The sequence below is a fragment of the Dermacentor andersoni genome, chromosome 9, assembly GCF_023375885.2.
Source record: "Dermacentor andersoni chromosome 9, qqDerAnde1_hic_scaffold, whole genome shotgun sequence".
NCBI classification, from domain to species: domain Eukaryota; kingdom Metazoa; phylum Arthropoda; class Arachnida; order Ixodida; family Ixodidae; genus Dermacentor; species Dermacentor andersoni.
The window spans coordinates 97641321-97656588 of NC_092822.1; the positions used below are offsets into that span (position 1 = coordinate 97641321).

Below are 15268 nucleotides of genomic sequence, written 5' to 3' on the forward strand. Positions count from 1 at the left end.
TTCCCCTATGGACCCTGTGGACGACCAGATGGTAATGTCGTCGGCATATACTCACACGAAACAATCCCCTCCAAGCCGAGGAAGCGGCCATAGCCCTGGCGCTCTCCCAAACAGAGGTTGAAGTCATAGTGACCGACTCACAACAGGCGTGCCGCAACTTTGCTAGCGGCAGAATTCATACCACTACGCTCCGGATCATCAATCAAAAGCCGCCAACGAGATCAGTCATGATCATCTGGGCGCCAGCTCATCAAGGCATTCCTGGCAACGAGGTCGCCAACCACGTGGCTCGAGATCTGACCCACCGAGCCGACGCCGAGGAATCTGAACCCGAGCGCATGCACCCTCTAGTCTCTTACCAAGATATCACACAACACTACAAGCTCACCCCGCAGAACATACGCACCCCCACACAAGTCACTACCTAGAGAGCAGGAGCGATGCCTCCGAGCTCTACAGGTTAATACATTCCCCAACCCAACCAGAAATCACCTCATAGACCCTACAAAATTCTCTCCGCAATGCCGCTTCTGCGCAGAGCCCGGGTCCCTCAGGCACATAGTAGGGGGTTGCAGAGCGGCTCCATTAAATCCTCCGGACCCTTACCCCACTAACGAGCTTTGGGAGAGAGCCTTGGCCAGCTCCGACCTCGAGGATCAGCAACGGCTGATTGCGAGGGCCCAGGACGCGGCCCGAGCTCAAGGCATCCTGGAATGAGGACGCCTCTCCAAAGCTTCATTCACCGAATAAAAAGTTTATTCTCTCTCTCTCTCCGTATTTCTGTTTTCCACGATCGGTTGTTCGTACTCCTCGGAGCCTGCTTCTTTTTCCTTCACCCTGTGCCCGGCCGCGTTCCTTTCTTTTCATTTTTTGTTTCTGTAATATTATTTTTATTATTTTTACTGGAATAGAATTTTATTATTATCCTTCTACTCATTTTACTCAATCTAATTGCGAATTGGCTTTCGTGTTGATCTACCACGTAAAAGCAAGCGTAACCAATTCCGTTTCTTACGTTTCTCACTCCCTGACTCATAGAAACTCGTCCAGATAAACGTTCAAAGATCTGAAAGCCGCGAATAATGAGGGGAGTGACTCCATGAGTGCGTCGTGAATAACTCCATTAGCAACGAGTAATCTCGTAAGCCCTTGGCTCTCTCCCTCATGTCTTTTATATGCGTAGGCCCGTCGGCCCGTCCGTCTCGTATGACAATAATGTTCAAAATAGCGCCCGCAGCAGCAAGCGAATTCACCTTTGTGCTGCCTCTCGCTTCAATGCCAAACAAAGGGCGAGAACGCAGCGGTCACGGAGCTCTCAGCACAGACTGCACTCTGCCCCTTTCCCAGATCTCTTTCAATATAGTAGGCGGCGACAACACAGCTCGCGAAGCTATCAGCAGTCGGCATCGCAGATCGCTTTCAAGATACGGTCCTCGCGGCCGTGTCATTTCCAGCCGCCGCCGAATACGTTCGGTCACGGTTTTTCGTGTCGCCGCAGTGCTGTCGTTTGTACTGGGCGGATCAAGTTTCATAAGATTGATAAAGACACCGGGCTACGTGGAGATGAGCAAGTGGCACAATGCCTACGTCTGCTTATACAACCTCCAGAGGAATTTTCCCCAGCACAGGGTAGCCAGCCGGTACTTACGCTGGCTAACCTCCCTGTCTTTCTTCCCCTTTGTCTCCTCCTCCTCCAGAGGAATTTCTGCGTGAATATATTTCTTGTTTATTCTCGCCCCGCTTTTCATTTCCTTTTATTTCTGCCTTTACGTTTTCTTGTGCACTTTTCTTTTTTTGCTTTATAGGCGGGCATAAAACCCCATTTTCGATCATAATCTGTATCGTGTAAGGTAATCCTTGTGGCTTCAAGGACACTTTGGCAAAATTTCAGCGCATTTGAGCCTACACGTAATTTGTAATTGATTATATTATAATACACTCGAATGGGGCACCACAGTTGAATAATGGCACGCTCACGAGCCGTGACGTCACAAGCTGCATGCTTACCGAGCGAGCATGCATATATTGCGGCGAAGAATCCGTGTCTCAGCTTTGCGCACGTCCCGCGGGTAGCTTCAGGTTTCTTCAGCTGGTCATTGGAATTGAAGCTGCTGAAACAATGCCATCACGGCGCCTATGCTTTGGGGTGCCACTCATAGCGAATTTTTACACAGCGAACAGAGCAATGAGTGCTCCGTACCGTTCTTCAGATTCCCCAAGGGGCCCACCAAACGGAAGACTTGGGAGATGAATTGAGCAGGAAGGACTGGCGCTATATGACGCTTTTGTTTTGTTCTCGAAACACTTCACGCCAGACAGCTACAACGATGGTTTGCGCCTGAGGCTGCGACCAGACGCAATGCCGACCGTGTTCACGCACCGACCCGTTCGGCAGACAGCGCCGTGGCCAAACGTTAGCATTATTTTTACAGCGAAGCTGTAACTGACGAGCCGATTCGTCCTCCGTCCGTCCATCTGTCGCCGGTACGCGGGAAACTACTCCGGCGTAACCACATGCGCATGCGCGAAAAAAAAAAACATGAGGCGCGCGATTGGTTACGTCAGTAGTGACGTCGTTCTCCGTTGTAGCCACGGTTGTAGCCTAGCGCGCGCAGCAGTTTCTCTCCGGCTCCGAAATGGGTAGGCCATGCCCTATACCTACTGGTTCGTGCAGCCGAGCGCAAGCAACAACTGCGTACCGAGGATCCGGCAGCCTACCAAGCCGTCGTTTAACGAACCGTCGGGATTAGCCCAGTGAAACTGGCGCCGGACGTTGCAAAATCGCTGGTTAACCACCTCTACGGCGTGCTTGGGCCGATATCAGGTGCAATCTATGCGCGTGACATTTTGCATCGTGCGAAGTAGCACCAGAAAGGCTAAGCAGTGCTGAACGCATGAAAGATCGACAGGGCGGGAAGGCATTAGCAGCATTTCACGCAACAACACCAACGTCGCCATCCACGTTCACCATGCTTGCTACATGTTGGGCTGCTGAGCACGAGGTCGCGGGATCGAATCACGGCCGCCGCATTTCGATGGGGGCGAAATGCGACAACACCCGTGTACTAAGATTTAGGTGCACATTAGAAAAGCCCAGGTGGTCATACCTGTGAAAATAGGCGTACTTGAATTTTGTACAGCTTTTTATTTTAATTTCCTGCATCACGTGTACAGGTGAATTACATGTCTTGCTGATGAAGATGCAGAACACGTGTAATTGCGGATACCTGTTTGTACTGGAGTGTTGGCCCCCTGGCAAGGTAGCTTGTGCTGTGGTGTGGCAAACACCAGAGTGTGAAGATGTGGCGTCTTAATTTCTTTGCAAGATTTCTAACCTCATACAATGAAATGTTGCGCCCCACTTTGGCATGGTTCACAGTGAAGTGCTGGCGGACCAACTCAGGGCTGTCCAGAGGGCCCTTGTGATGGCAGAGGGGCTCTGCCTCTGTCCCGACGTGGGAGCGGTCCGCATCCCCCCCCCCCCCCCCCCAATCCCAGACTGATCCCTCAGGACCTGAATATTCGTCATACCATACCACACACTATTTCTTGCCGTTGGAAAATCAATAGCGCATGCTTCCCCCACGTAAAACATCGCGAATAGGGTCTGATAAGGTTTTATCGCGCCGGCCGCTGCTTCTGATGCTCAAGGATTCGTTATTTGCTTCATCATGCGACGTTGACGGTGTAGAAGACAGCGTGTAATATCTGGACCAAATACGGCAACAAACGGCAGGCATGCATTTTGTAGCAGGCGATGGCTCGGTTCCATGCAGCGCATGCCGTCGCACATGGCTAGGCAATATGGCGGTGAGCGCCGGAGGGCGGGGCTTAGAACTGGAGAGTTCTAGCTCAGTTTTTACACGTGTATAGCCATAACAGACCCTCTACTATTAAATGGTGCGAACGTGTGATGCACCCTTTAATATATAAGACTGTAGAGAATATTTACGGCGACCTGAGACAAAGCCCAGAGCCGTTAGCCGGACACTCAAGACAAGAATGTGGCGAGAACATCCGGCCATCGTTGCGAGAGCAAAACGATATCATCCGGGCAACCAGTATATTCCCAACAAGTATATTCCCAACCAGTGCATTCCCGGTCTTGCAAAGTTCGGGAACTAATATCTCGAAACTGGCGTCATCCTGAGAATTCGTTCAAAGAGGATCTCCATTGTGAACCCCTTGTGCAAGGAGTCTATTTGTAGAGCAATTGACGTCCAACATGGAGTTCTGATAATGTTTCACTTCGTTCGAGAAATAAAGAAGTCGTAGCACAAGCACTGTCATGCGCATGATATCTAAAACATTGCATAACACAAAGGTGTCTAGATAACATGGACGTCTACCTATTCTCATATTGCATGGAATGAAGGTAAAGCACAGTTTAACACTTTATTAACAGAAATCTTGGCACTGCGTGTCGAGTGATGCGGCATTCTTTTTTTACTCGGATATGATATGTAGTTGAGCACAAGGACAAGTAGTGCATTCTATCTATGACATTGACGGTTCAGTTTCGCGCTCTGCTTCTTCCTCTACGGTGACCTTGTGATCTCCAGGCACCTTCTCCGGGTTTCTGCACAAAAAAAAGAAGGAAAGAAAGAAACAAAACAAAAACAAGCCGACGTCAGATCACGAACAATGAGTAAGGCAATCTCATTTCTCTAAACGTTTAAGCAATGCTTTTTGATTGATACCCATTGTTTTATTCCTGAATTGTTTTATAAGCTGATAGGAATGAACCTATCATTCAAACAGGCATCAAGCCTGTTTTATACGCGATGTGCTAGTATTCGAAACTTTCGATGAACACTGTCATATTCGCTTGGGTTTGTTAAATCGAATCGCCACTATTCAATTCAGTCGTCGAATGGAATAGCTGAACCACATGAGCTCACCACATGTTCCACATTCCACAGTCATAAAAAGTGCAAAGAAACAACATAGCTTTAGGAACAGGAACGTTAATAAGAACTAGTACCGTTTGTGGTCAGTAATTCTATCCACAACGTCACATGTATATCTATGTTCAACAAGATTTCCGCTAAGGAATACGAGGTCCAGAATGGAGTGGCCTCTGGTATTCTCGGTGACAATTAGTTTTAGGTCACATGAGAGGGAAACATTTATTAGTCCTTTACAGATTGAAGAATCGCCAGCCAGTGATTGCCACCAAATGCATGGCGCATTAAAATCGCCCAGCAGAACGAAGTTGGAACTTGACATGCATATTTGATGAAGAAATGCTTCTAAAGAGTACAGTTGCTCAACATTGGACCCCGGTATAGGTGATGAATTGCACCAATAACGACAGAGCAGTTGCCAAGTGACACTTTACACCACGCAATTCTACTTCATTAAAAGAATCGAAAAGGTAAAATCAGACCGCAAGAATAGAGCTGCACCACCACATCTTTTGCGTGTTCTCTCGCAGCGCACAACGGTAAGGCCAAGTGGAGTAACTTCAGCATTGAAAATGTCACGGTGTAACCACGTCTCGATAGCACCGATAATATGAGGAGCATTAAAAGCTGTCAAGTCTTCTGGCATTCACATCTAAAATGTTAAGGTCATCATGCCGTATTTTCTGTCATGACTGTACCATCCGAAGCTGACTTGGGGGAAGTATGAGCAGAACGAGATGAAGCCGTCGTGAGGGCGTTAGTTTTGTAATCCCAGTCAAAGCGGATGTTGTCGATGAACACATAATCAAACCTTATAGACACAGCGTAATCATTTTTTTCTGTGGTAGTCAGTGGCAACCCACAGTTTTCTGCGAACGCATCGCACACGAGCGGAAAAGTCCTCGCCAATGCGCATGCCCGAGTTCTTAAGTTTGTGAGCATTCCTTAATATATTATTCTTATCGCGAAAGTCAAGTAACTTAAAACTGATCGGACGTGTATGTCCCTGCTGCCAATTCTGTGGCATCTTTCAATCCCAAAACAACTGATCAGTAGCTTTCCTGCGAAAAAGAGTACGCTTCACCCCTGAAGAACATGCAGCGATATAGCAGAATTTAGCGTCGCTTATTTTCAATGAGTGGCATCAAATGATGCAGGTCTGTGGTGATCCCAAGTCACAGAAAACCCCGGTTGCAGTAAGACGCTGTGGAAAAAGCAGCGCACTGAGATACATAGAACTAGTCATACTAGTTACTAGTTACACAGTTAATCCGTTACTGTGTACTAACCAACTAGTTACATGTACCATACATCTAAATAGCTTCTCACCTTTCATTTTTTTGAAGCCTGCTTTTATGGCTGCCACCATGTTCGAGCATACACCGTAAGCGAAATCCGCCACGATTTTGTCGGCGTCCACGATGAAACAGATCCCCTCCACTGCGAGTGCAATCGATAGCTGTGATTTTGCGATTGCATGACGCAACAGAAGCACCAACGTAATGTGCACCCGCATAACATACGCAAGACCAAATGGTTGTATAGACCGCGCTTTCTGCTTACCATATTAGGAGTGCGAGAGCAGTCACTGCTGTTAATATGCATTGTAATGTCCTGTCCACCGTGTCGTTTAAAAAACGTGCGTTTCACTAGACTGCGACATACATCCGCCGTTTCTGTAGTTTCTGCAGTGCATTGCTATAGGTGAGTTTAGCCTGTGTATTTTAAGTATGCGTAGAGTTCCTGAAGTCGATGGCTTCCGCATCTGCATTATAGCCCCCATATACTTTCATGCAAGGAAAGAGGATCAGGTAAACCCTCTTCATCCGGTTATGGATTTTCCGTGCACTGGCTCGGCCCCATCGAGACCCTCTCCACTATTCCTTACCATGCCTTGGGGACTTATTACCTAAAACTATTCCAATATGTTTTTATTCTAATCTCCTGACATAAAATTTGCGTAACCGCCGACGCAAGCATCGGACGCTCTCCTCGTTTACAGGCGCTCACTTTTGTTTGCTTGAAAAACGAATAACATTGCCTACACTGAGCGGCTTGTCTTATCTAATTGGCTGACAAGAGGCGAGGAGCACGCTAAAGTGGAGATGGTTTCGATGGGGCCGAGCCAGTTCACTGAATATCGATAACCGGATGAAGAGGGTGGTGCCGGCATCTGCGATTGGTCCGCTTTCTTAGCTTGCGGTGGCTCGTCGACAATCGTGGCGGCATGCAACGGAAGGTTAAGAATGCTGTTAAAACGGATCCTCAGCGAAGAAAAATTGGTAGAGCGAGGTGGTAAACGTGCCGAAAGTGCTCAAAAACGTTACACGGTCACGCAAGAAGTTTTATTATGCGCAAATAAACCCATGCTCTCCGGCAGGTGCGAGTAGCCAGTGCCTGAGCGATCGGCGGAAGCAATCTTGTATGCCTTTCGGAACGGGGGCGGCCTGCGGCTAGTCACAAGAAAATTCAGTATTGTTCGGCGTATTAGTGCATCTTTAACGTGTACACGTCACTTTGACGCTGTGAGCTTTTGAGGTTTTGTGACATCGCGCGACAGACAGCCGAGGGCTCATGGTGAAAGGGCGTCGAATCAGAAGTAACTATTTTCTTTTGTTAAGTCAAATCATGCATAATCATGCATTTTTTTGTCCCTTTTCATTTGGCAGTTGCTTCAGGCAACGCCTCTATTTTTTTCTTCAATGCCAACCAGATGCGGCTTATCCGATCGTTCACCGCACTCTTGGTCGTGGAGGAGAGCACCATCTCGGCGGCGCTTCACAGCGGAAGTCGGAGGAAGACTGACAGACGCGTGATAACCTGACACCCGACAGACGCAGAGACTACCACTTCTCATCGGAAACGGCAACGGCGCGCGCTCAGACGCACGTGTGAGGGAAGCAGGCGTAGCTAAATTAGAGAGCTTTAGTATAGGGGCACCAATAGTTTGGGGCCTCAAAGAGCTTTGCGAGTGTTAGCGTCGGGGCACGCATGAGTTAAGAGCTTTAGAACAGGGGCGTGATAGGGCTTTGCATTTGCTGATAATATCTTGCGCTGACAGCGCCACTATGGTGTCAGAAAAAAGCTATTAGAAATAAATAATAATAATAATAATAATAATAATAATAATAATAATAATAATAACCACAACAAACAGCAAACAGCTACAAAGCAGCAAACAATTAGCTGCGCTTAGTTTTGAGTCACCGTGGTGAGCCAAGCTAAGCTTTGTTAGGCCTACGATCCATAAAATCCACAATCGAATTCAGAATCAGCGGCGTCAAACCAATCAATTTTCATAACACACGCTAGTTGAGAGAAAGCGATAACCGCAGTCACTTCTCCGAGCTTGCGAACTTCACGCGCTACAACGAATCAAACCCAGTTTGGTGCTAGGTTAGAGCCGTCGCTTCGATGGATGATTGAAATCATTGAAATAGCGTGCTCGACGCAAAACCCAAACGCAGTTTGCGTCTCGCGCATGTGCAGTGGCTTCGACGCTATTTCTTTGGGGACCGAAACGTTTGAGGCCCCTATTCTAAAACTCTCTAATATTCGTACCATCTGGGTAGCGTCGCATCGGAGCAAGACACTAAGGCTCACCAACGGCTTCTATTGGGGAGCGAGCGATTGCACTTGCATTAAAGAAATAGAGGAGGCGTTGCTTCAGGGAATACTGCACAAAAGGACACTACACTAAGGCTCAACAACGGCTTCTATTGGGGAGCGAGCGATTGCACTTGCATTAAAGAAATAGAGGAGGCGTTGCTTCAGGGAATATTGCACAAGGACGCGTAAGTTTCGTCTTTAAGAGTGGAACGCAATAGCATTCAAAGGCCCCAGGGTGCTTTTCCTGCTTTTCCTGTAAGGGGCGCCACCCACAAGATGTCTCTCCCCGATCGCCTCTATAGCCCAATAAATGTTTTTAACAACCACCACCTAGTTATTTTTATTCGCAGTGAGTCAATGCTTTTCCTGTACAAATATTGAGAGTTTCGCAACCCATTTCATTTCTTCCGTATTCCTCAGTCGTTCTTTAAAACCAGTTTTGGTCTGAGCTTCTCTCACTTCAATGTTTATACAGCCCATGTCACCCTGTGCAGCTTCATTTGCAGACATCCCTCGAGCGCCCAGTACAAGGTGTCCTACTGACCCTTGAGTTCAAGCAGGCAACTGCATTTCCAAATGAAAGTTCTGAAACCATCACACCTTTCCACATGCCCCTCATGCACCTCATAGCTATTGTTTCCCTATAGCGCTCTGTGTTTCATTATGGCCGCATTTATGTTCCCTTTTGCTGTTATTGTTTTTTTCTCGTTTTTCCGTAGATGTATTGCTTGCGTTCATCCATATAGCGAGGTATTTGTATTCCTTTACGCGAGGTATTTCCGGGCCCTTTATTAACACTTCAATGTATTCATTGAATGCATAACCGATTTTCTAACTCTAAACTTCAATCGCAGATTATCACCTTCCTCTCCATATATATTAGCCAGACGTTGCATATCGCTATGCTTGTTAGCAACCAATTGAATATCATCCTCATAAAACAAACTTGGAAGCTGCTGCTCTACTACAGTGTCCACCGGTTTGCATGAGGGATTAACGATATTCTTTCCCTCTAGTGCCCTTTCCATTCTGACCATGCACATCATGAACAGCTGCTGGGATAAAGGGCACCCCTGCTTCAGTCGCTTGTTGATGTGAACCACTCGCTACTAATCGCTTCCCATTCACCGCAAACTATTTTCTTGGTAAAGATCCCTCGAAAGGTGTCTTCACTCGTCTTCCAGATATTCTGGAAGCCTTCCCCTTCCAGAATATCTCGCAATAGAGTGTTTTAGTTGAGCGTGTTTACGCTCCACTAAGCAGCTAAGTGGAGCGGAAGCGCGAATGCGCATGCGCCGTCCGCTTAGCCGTAAGCTGGCTAGCGGAGCGAGGAACATGGTCCGCTTAAAGCCTGAGCGGAGCGTGCCGCGCAGCGCTTGGACTAGCGTTGGCATCAGAAAGGATTGGATTGGATGCAGAAAGCAAGCGCGCTGGCTGATACGGGGCGTTACCCAAGACGGCGATTTATACATACATTATATATATATATATGTATACATACATTATATATATATATATATATATATATATATATATATATATATATATATATATATATATATATATATATATGGCGTAGCCAGGGGGGGGTCAGCCCCCCCCTCACCGAAATTTTTTCCGACTGTCATGCACCGCCGACCAAAACAACCCCCGGCGCCGGAAATCATGCTCGATTTTTTCTAGAATGTCCTTTTCAAGCTCGAATGTCCTTTTCACGCCCTGTCTCTCACGCGACGTAACAAAACTGCAAAACGCGTTACAGATGCACTAATATGCCGAACAAAACTGAATTTTCTTCTGAATAGCCGCAGGGTGCCCCGTTCCGAAAGGAATAAAAGATGGCTGCTGCCGATCGCTCAGGCACTGGACTCGCACCTGCCAGGTGAGCACGGGTTTATTTGCGTGTAATAAAGGTTTTTGCGTAACCGTGTAACGTTTTCGAGCACTTCCGGTACGTTTATGACCTCGTTCTGCCTACTATTCTTTGCTGACGAATGCCGCCGCTGTTGTCGACGAGCCACCGCAAGCTAAGTAATGGGAGCGAAACAATCGCAGATGTCGGCACCACCCTCTTCTCCGGTTATCAATTTTCAGTGCAGTGGCTCGGCCCCGTCGAATCCCTCTCCACTTGAGCGTGCACCTCGCCTCTTGTGAGCCAATTAGATAAGTCAAGCTACTCGATGTAGGCAATGTTATTCGTTTTTCAAACTAAGAAAAGTGACCTCCTATGAACGAGGAGAGCGTTTGATTGGTCTGTTCAGACAACCTTGTGGGTGACCGCCCGATGCTTGCGTCGACGGTTACGCAAGGTTGACGTCAGGAAATTGGAATTAAGACATATTGGAATAGTTTTAGATTATAAGGCCCTCGTTATAAACATATGACGGCAAAGGTGCATTGACTTTTCTAAAGTCGTACATCGGACCATACAACGAGACAAGCGAAATCAACAGACTATCAGACAAGCTGACAAAGCACGCGGCGAGGTCCGATGAGGCGAAGCGTTGTGGTGGTTCATTTGTGCCGTCATGCCACAGAAAAAAATATCAACATTTCTTTTCATCTGCGCCAAAGCATCCCTATCAAGACAGTAAAACCAGCAAAGGAAACTACGTTCGTACTTATTTTTCTACTTGGACTTTTATTCGCGAGGATGCACTGAGCCTCTTCTTGTTCTCGCTACGCGCGTGCTGCCAGAGCCAGCCATAGCGCATGCGTTTTTCTCGTGTTACCCTGACCACCAGCAACATGTTTATTTGCCTTGTTTGACGCATCATATATAGGGACTTTTTCTTAGATACGTATATTTATTGGAGACTTATACGTATATTTAAATATCTTGTTGAGAGGTATTGTGTATATGTGCAGTAAACTTTGTTTCCAGTGACACTTTTTTGCCCTTTATCAAGCTGTTACTTCGCATTTGTAGATTCCATTGTATCTTCGCATTTCTAATGTACGAAGGCGAGCCAAATGAAAGTGAGCCCACCCACCCTGCACAATAATGGCTCAGTTCATTATCTGCGAGGCATGCACGTGGCACAGAGGCATCTCTTATTTACAAAAGTGACACGCAGGTGTGAGGATCAAGGTTCTTTAATGCTCTCGTACACTGGGTTGAACATGTTTGCGTGACATAATGGGTACTCCAAAAGTTGTCATGAGGTTTTTGATAGATAGTACTTTGAACATTGCATTTCATTGGCCACTGAAGTACTGGAGCAAACGGTTCAAAGAAGGACGTGAAAATTGAAAAGACGATTCAAGACCATGCAGGTCATAGGCATCGTGCAACCACCCCCAACACAATTGCAAAGGCTGGCTAGACAAGAACGGAAGATGAGCATCGATGAATTGGCAGGGCTTGTGAACATCAGTCACGATTCGGGTCAAACCATAATTCATGAACATCTCGGTTATCGGCTCTCGTGTGCGCAATGGATTCCCAAGATTCTGAACTGCCGCCAGAAGGCGGAGAGATTCGGCGCTCTTGACTCATCCAATCCGGTATCACGATGAGGGTGAGCACTTTTTGTCTGCATTTGTGACCGGGGACGAATCATGGTGCCACTATTACGTGCCTGAAACACGACAGCAAAGCTTAAAGTGGAAAGATTTGAATTCATCGCCCCCAAGAAAAGAAAATGTCGTCATTTCTCCCGGAAAGGTGTTGTTGACTTCTCTTTCGATCGTCAGGGGCCATTGTTGTATGGAATTTGCTAAACCTGGAGAGGCTATTATTCGTTTCCGATAATGTGAAACGTTGGATCGGCTGCTTGTCGCAATCAAGAACAAACGACGTGGAAAATTGAGGAACGGGGTCATCTTGCGCTACAACAATGCCCGTCCCCACGTCGCTGATGTGGTTAATAGGAAACTGGCAAAGTTCAAGCGGGAAATGCTTCAAAATCCGCCCTACATTCCAGCCTTGTCACCTTGCAACTTCCACATTTTGGAGCATTTGAAAAAAAAAAAAAGAACAGCCTAAGGGATTAAATTCGTGTCACACGATGACGGGAAAAAGTCGGCTACAGACTTTTTTTGAACCAGCAACCCAAGGAGTTTTATCAGACGGGAATCACGCAACTCGTTAGTCAGCGGGACAAATGTGTAAATGCTCATGGAGACTACTTTTTGAATAAAGTACCCCGTTTGTCATATATTTGGATTGGCTCACTTTCATTTGACTAACCCTCGCATATTTTGCAGAACTTCTGCTTTCTATATGTGCTCTCTATTGCGACTATAATTTCGGAGCAATTACTCACAATACACGACCGGTGGCAGCTGCTCCTGCGGAATACGTTCTAACAAAGGACAGCGTCAGTGAGATTTTTCCCTGGTCGTTGCATACGTACAAAAATGTAACCAAGGTTCTTGAGTGTCAGAGAAAGAGAGAGAGATGCAAATGTGAGAAAGGGAGAGAGGCTAACAAATTTTTTTTTTTAATATTTGTCCTCAACTTGTTCATTTGATGACCTTTGCATTTTTCATATCGGCGCCATGCACTGCTTTGCTGGTTTCAAACTGATATAGTTTTGAAGTTCGTGTGATATTTGCTTTACTTCTTAAATATACAGAAAACATAGAAGCATTGATATCTTATTAAGGGAACAATTTTTGAGACTTATGAGTATATTCTTTGAATAAAAAATTCATATTTTACTTGTCTTGACAATGCGTAGCGTGCAAGAATTCGTTTGCAGTATCTTTGGCAATGGCAACGCGGCTGTTATTATTGTTTAATGTATTTCATCCCTCAATAATTTCTATAAGGAGGAGGCCGCGCTGCAAAGTGAGCCCCCCTCCCCCCGGAACAAAATTTCTGGCTACTTCATTACCCTGAATTTGGCCAGGGGGCGCTGCAACTACGAAAGGTCCGCTCCGCTACGTTAAACGTATAACTACAACGTGAAAATCGCCCGCCACTCCACTGTGGCTTAACAGGGCAGCTCAGAGCGGAGCGTACTATAAAGCAGCTAAACTAAAACAGTCTAATATGTTGCGGTCTACGTCTGCGCTCCAGTTATGTCGAATAAAGCCACATATAGCGGTCTTTTTTTCTTCTCTGGATATTTCAATACACCGAGCAAGAACAAATAGGGTTATCATCGACATGCCGACAAATTCTGAAAGCTATACTGAAGGTCTTCCACTATGCCATTATTTTATGCCAATCTCATGGCCTGCACTTTTAACCTGTACATAAACGATGTAATGGTCAATGGTGTATATGAGTAAATTCATTTCCCCCTTATCTTTATAAATTAGTTCCATTCTACTCTGTCGCCAACTGTCTGGTATCCGTCCATCGTTTAAAGGTTTTTCTACTGCTTTCAACTTTCTTTCTTTTTTTAAGTTTTCTTAGTTTTCGGTCATAGTTCTTTAATCAGTCTAACGGGAACATCGTGTAACCCTGCGGCTACGGGCTTAGGAATTTTCTGCTTTCTTCCAGCTAAACTTTCTCAGCACCAACTTCTTTTCCACCTGGCTCTCTTTCATGCTTTTCTCACACACCACCTCGTCATTGCCGTGGAAAGACTCGGCTGTTATTTTTCGAATGTAATTTAATGCCACGTCCCCTTCCAGTTTTTTTCGATCCTCCATGATATGTTGTTGCTTTGTTCCAGACTTCCTGCCTAATTTATGCGTTTCGAAAATATTCTAGGTGGGGCCTTCTTATTTATGACAACCAACGTTCACTTTTCATATTTGCTTTGACCAGTATTTGAACCACAGATTTTTTCTTCCGGTGTAGTGTCCATTTTCGTCTGCAGTCTATCGCCTATTTCTATCTATGGTGGCGTAACGCAATGGTGGCGAAGTGGTTAGCGCCCTTGGCTTCGCAGCGGTAGACGCGGCGGTGTTGCAGGGGATAGAATCTTCACAGTGGCCAATTTTTAAATGCACAAGCATTCCAACGCTTGTGTCCGTCCGTCCGTTCGTTCGTATAGTAAGACGATTGGTTTCAAGACAGAGTCCACATCATCGAGCGAATTTACCTTCGTGCTAGCTCTCGCTTTAACACGAACTTCGCGGCGAGAACACAGCGCTCTGCCGCCACCGCAGGTCGCTTTCAAGATAAGCCTTGTGCGGCCGCACGAAACCCGGCGGCCGCCGTTGTACGCTTGTTCACGGTTCATAATAGTTCGACGCCGATGGATAAGACCATAAAAAAGCGATAACAGTCGATAGCGAACTCAATGTCGTCAGTGTAGCTGTCGCCCCCACCTAGAGTCGTTTTACGTCATCAATTCACCTTGCATCGCCACCCGCAGCAGTTCGCGTAGCCGCGGCGCTGTCGTTTGTACTGATTCTGCCGTGAAATCACTCCACCTAAGGCGGGGTGAAATTCCGCAGGGAAAACAATTTAATAGCTTCCAGATTGGAAGCCGTGTTTTTACAAAAAGAAAACAAGAAAGTAAATGGGCATATTTTATTTACCTCACTTAAGTTGTTCACAAAAACAATCTTAGGCTCGGGACTTCTGGTTTATCTGTGGGCACGCTGTTCACGCTGTAGAACAGTTGTATGTTCAGCAGAAAACCAATACTGAAATTTTCATTTGCTTGGAATTGTTCTGAGAGATGTAGTCATGCATGCCATTGAGGACAACCTCAGCGAATTAATCTGTTTGCCGACCTCGCACATACCAAACAAGATAGTCCAATCAACGACATCGAAAAAACTGGTAATAGTTTAGCTTAGGCATCAGCTTTCAAAGCGTAGCGGGGAAATTTCCTAACCCATTT

At 46.3% G+C, this 15268-nt stretch overlaps 1 long non-coding RNA gene across 1 annotated transcript in view; it reads right to left on the reverse strand.

The window, feature by feature from the left end:
• Nucleotides 1-4381: 4381 nt before the first annotated feature.
• LOC126528423 (uncharacterized) overlaps nt 4382-15268 on the reverse strand; it is a 72783-nt gene continuing 61896 nt past the window's right edge. Inside the window, exons 3-4 of the long non-coding RNA XR_007599018.3 lie at nt 6237-6347; nt 4382-4579 (exon numbers count right to left, since the gene is read on the reverse strand). This is a non-coding gene — a long non-coding RNA (uncharacterized lncRNA). The remainder of the gene's footprint in view (nt 4580-6236; nt 6348-15268) is intronic.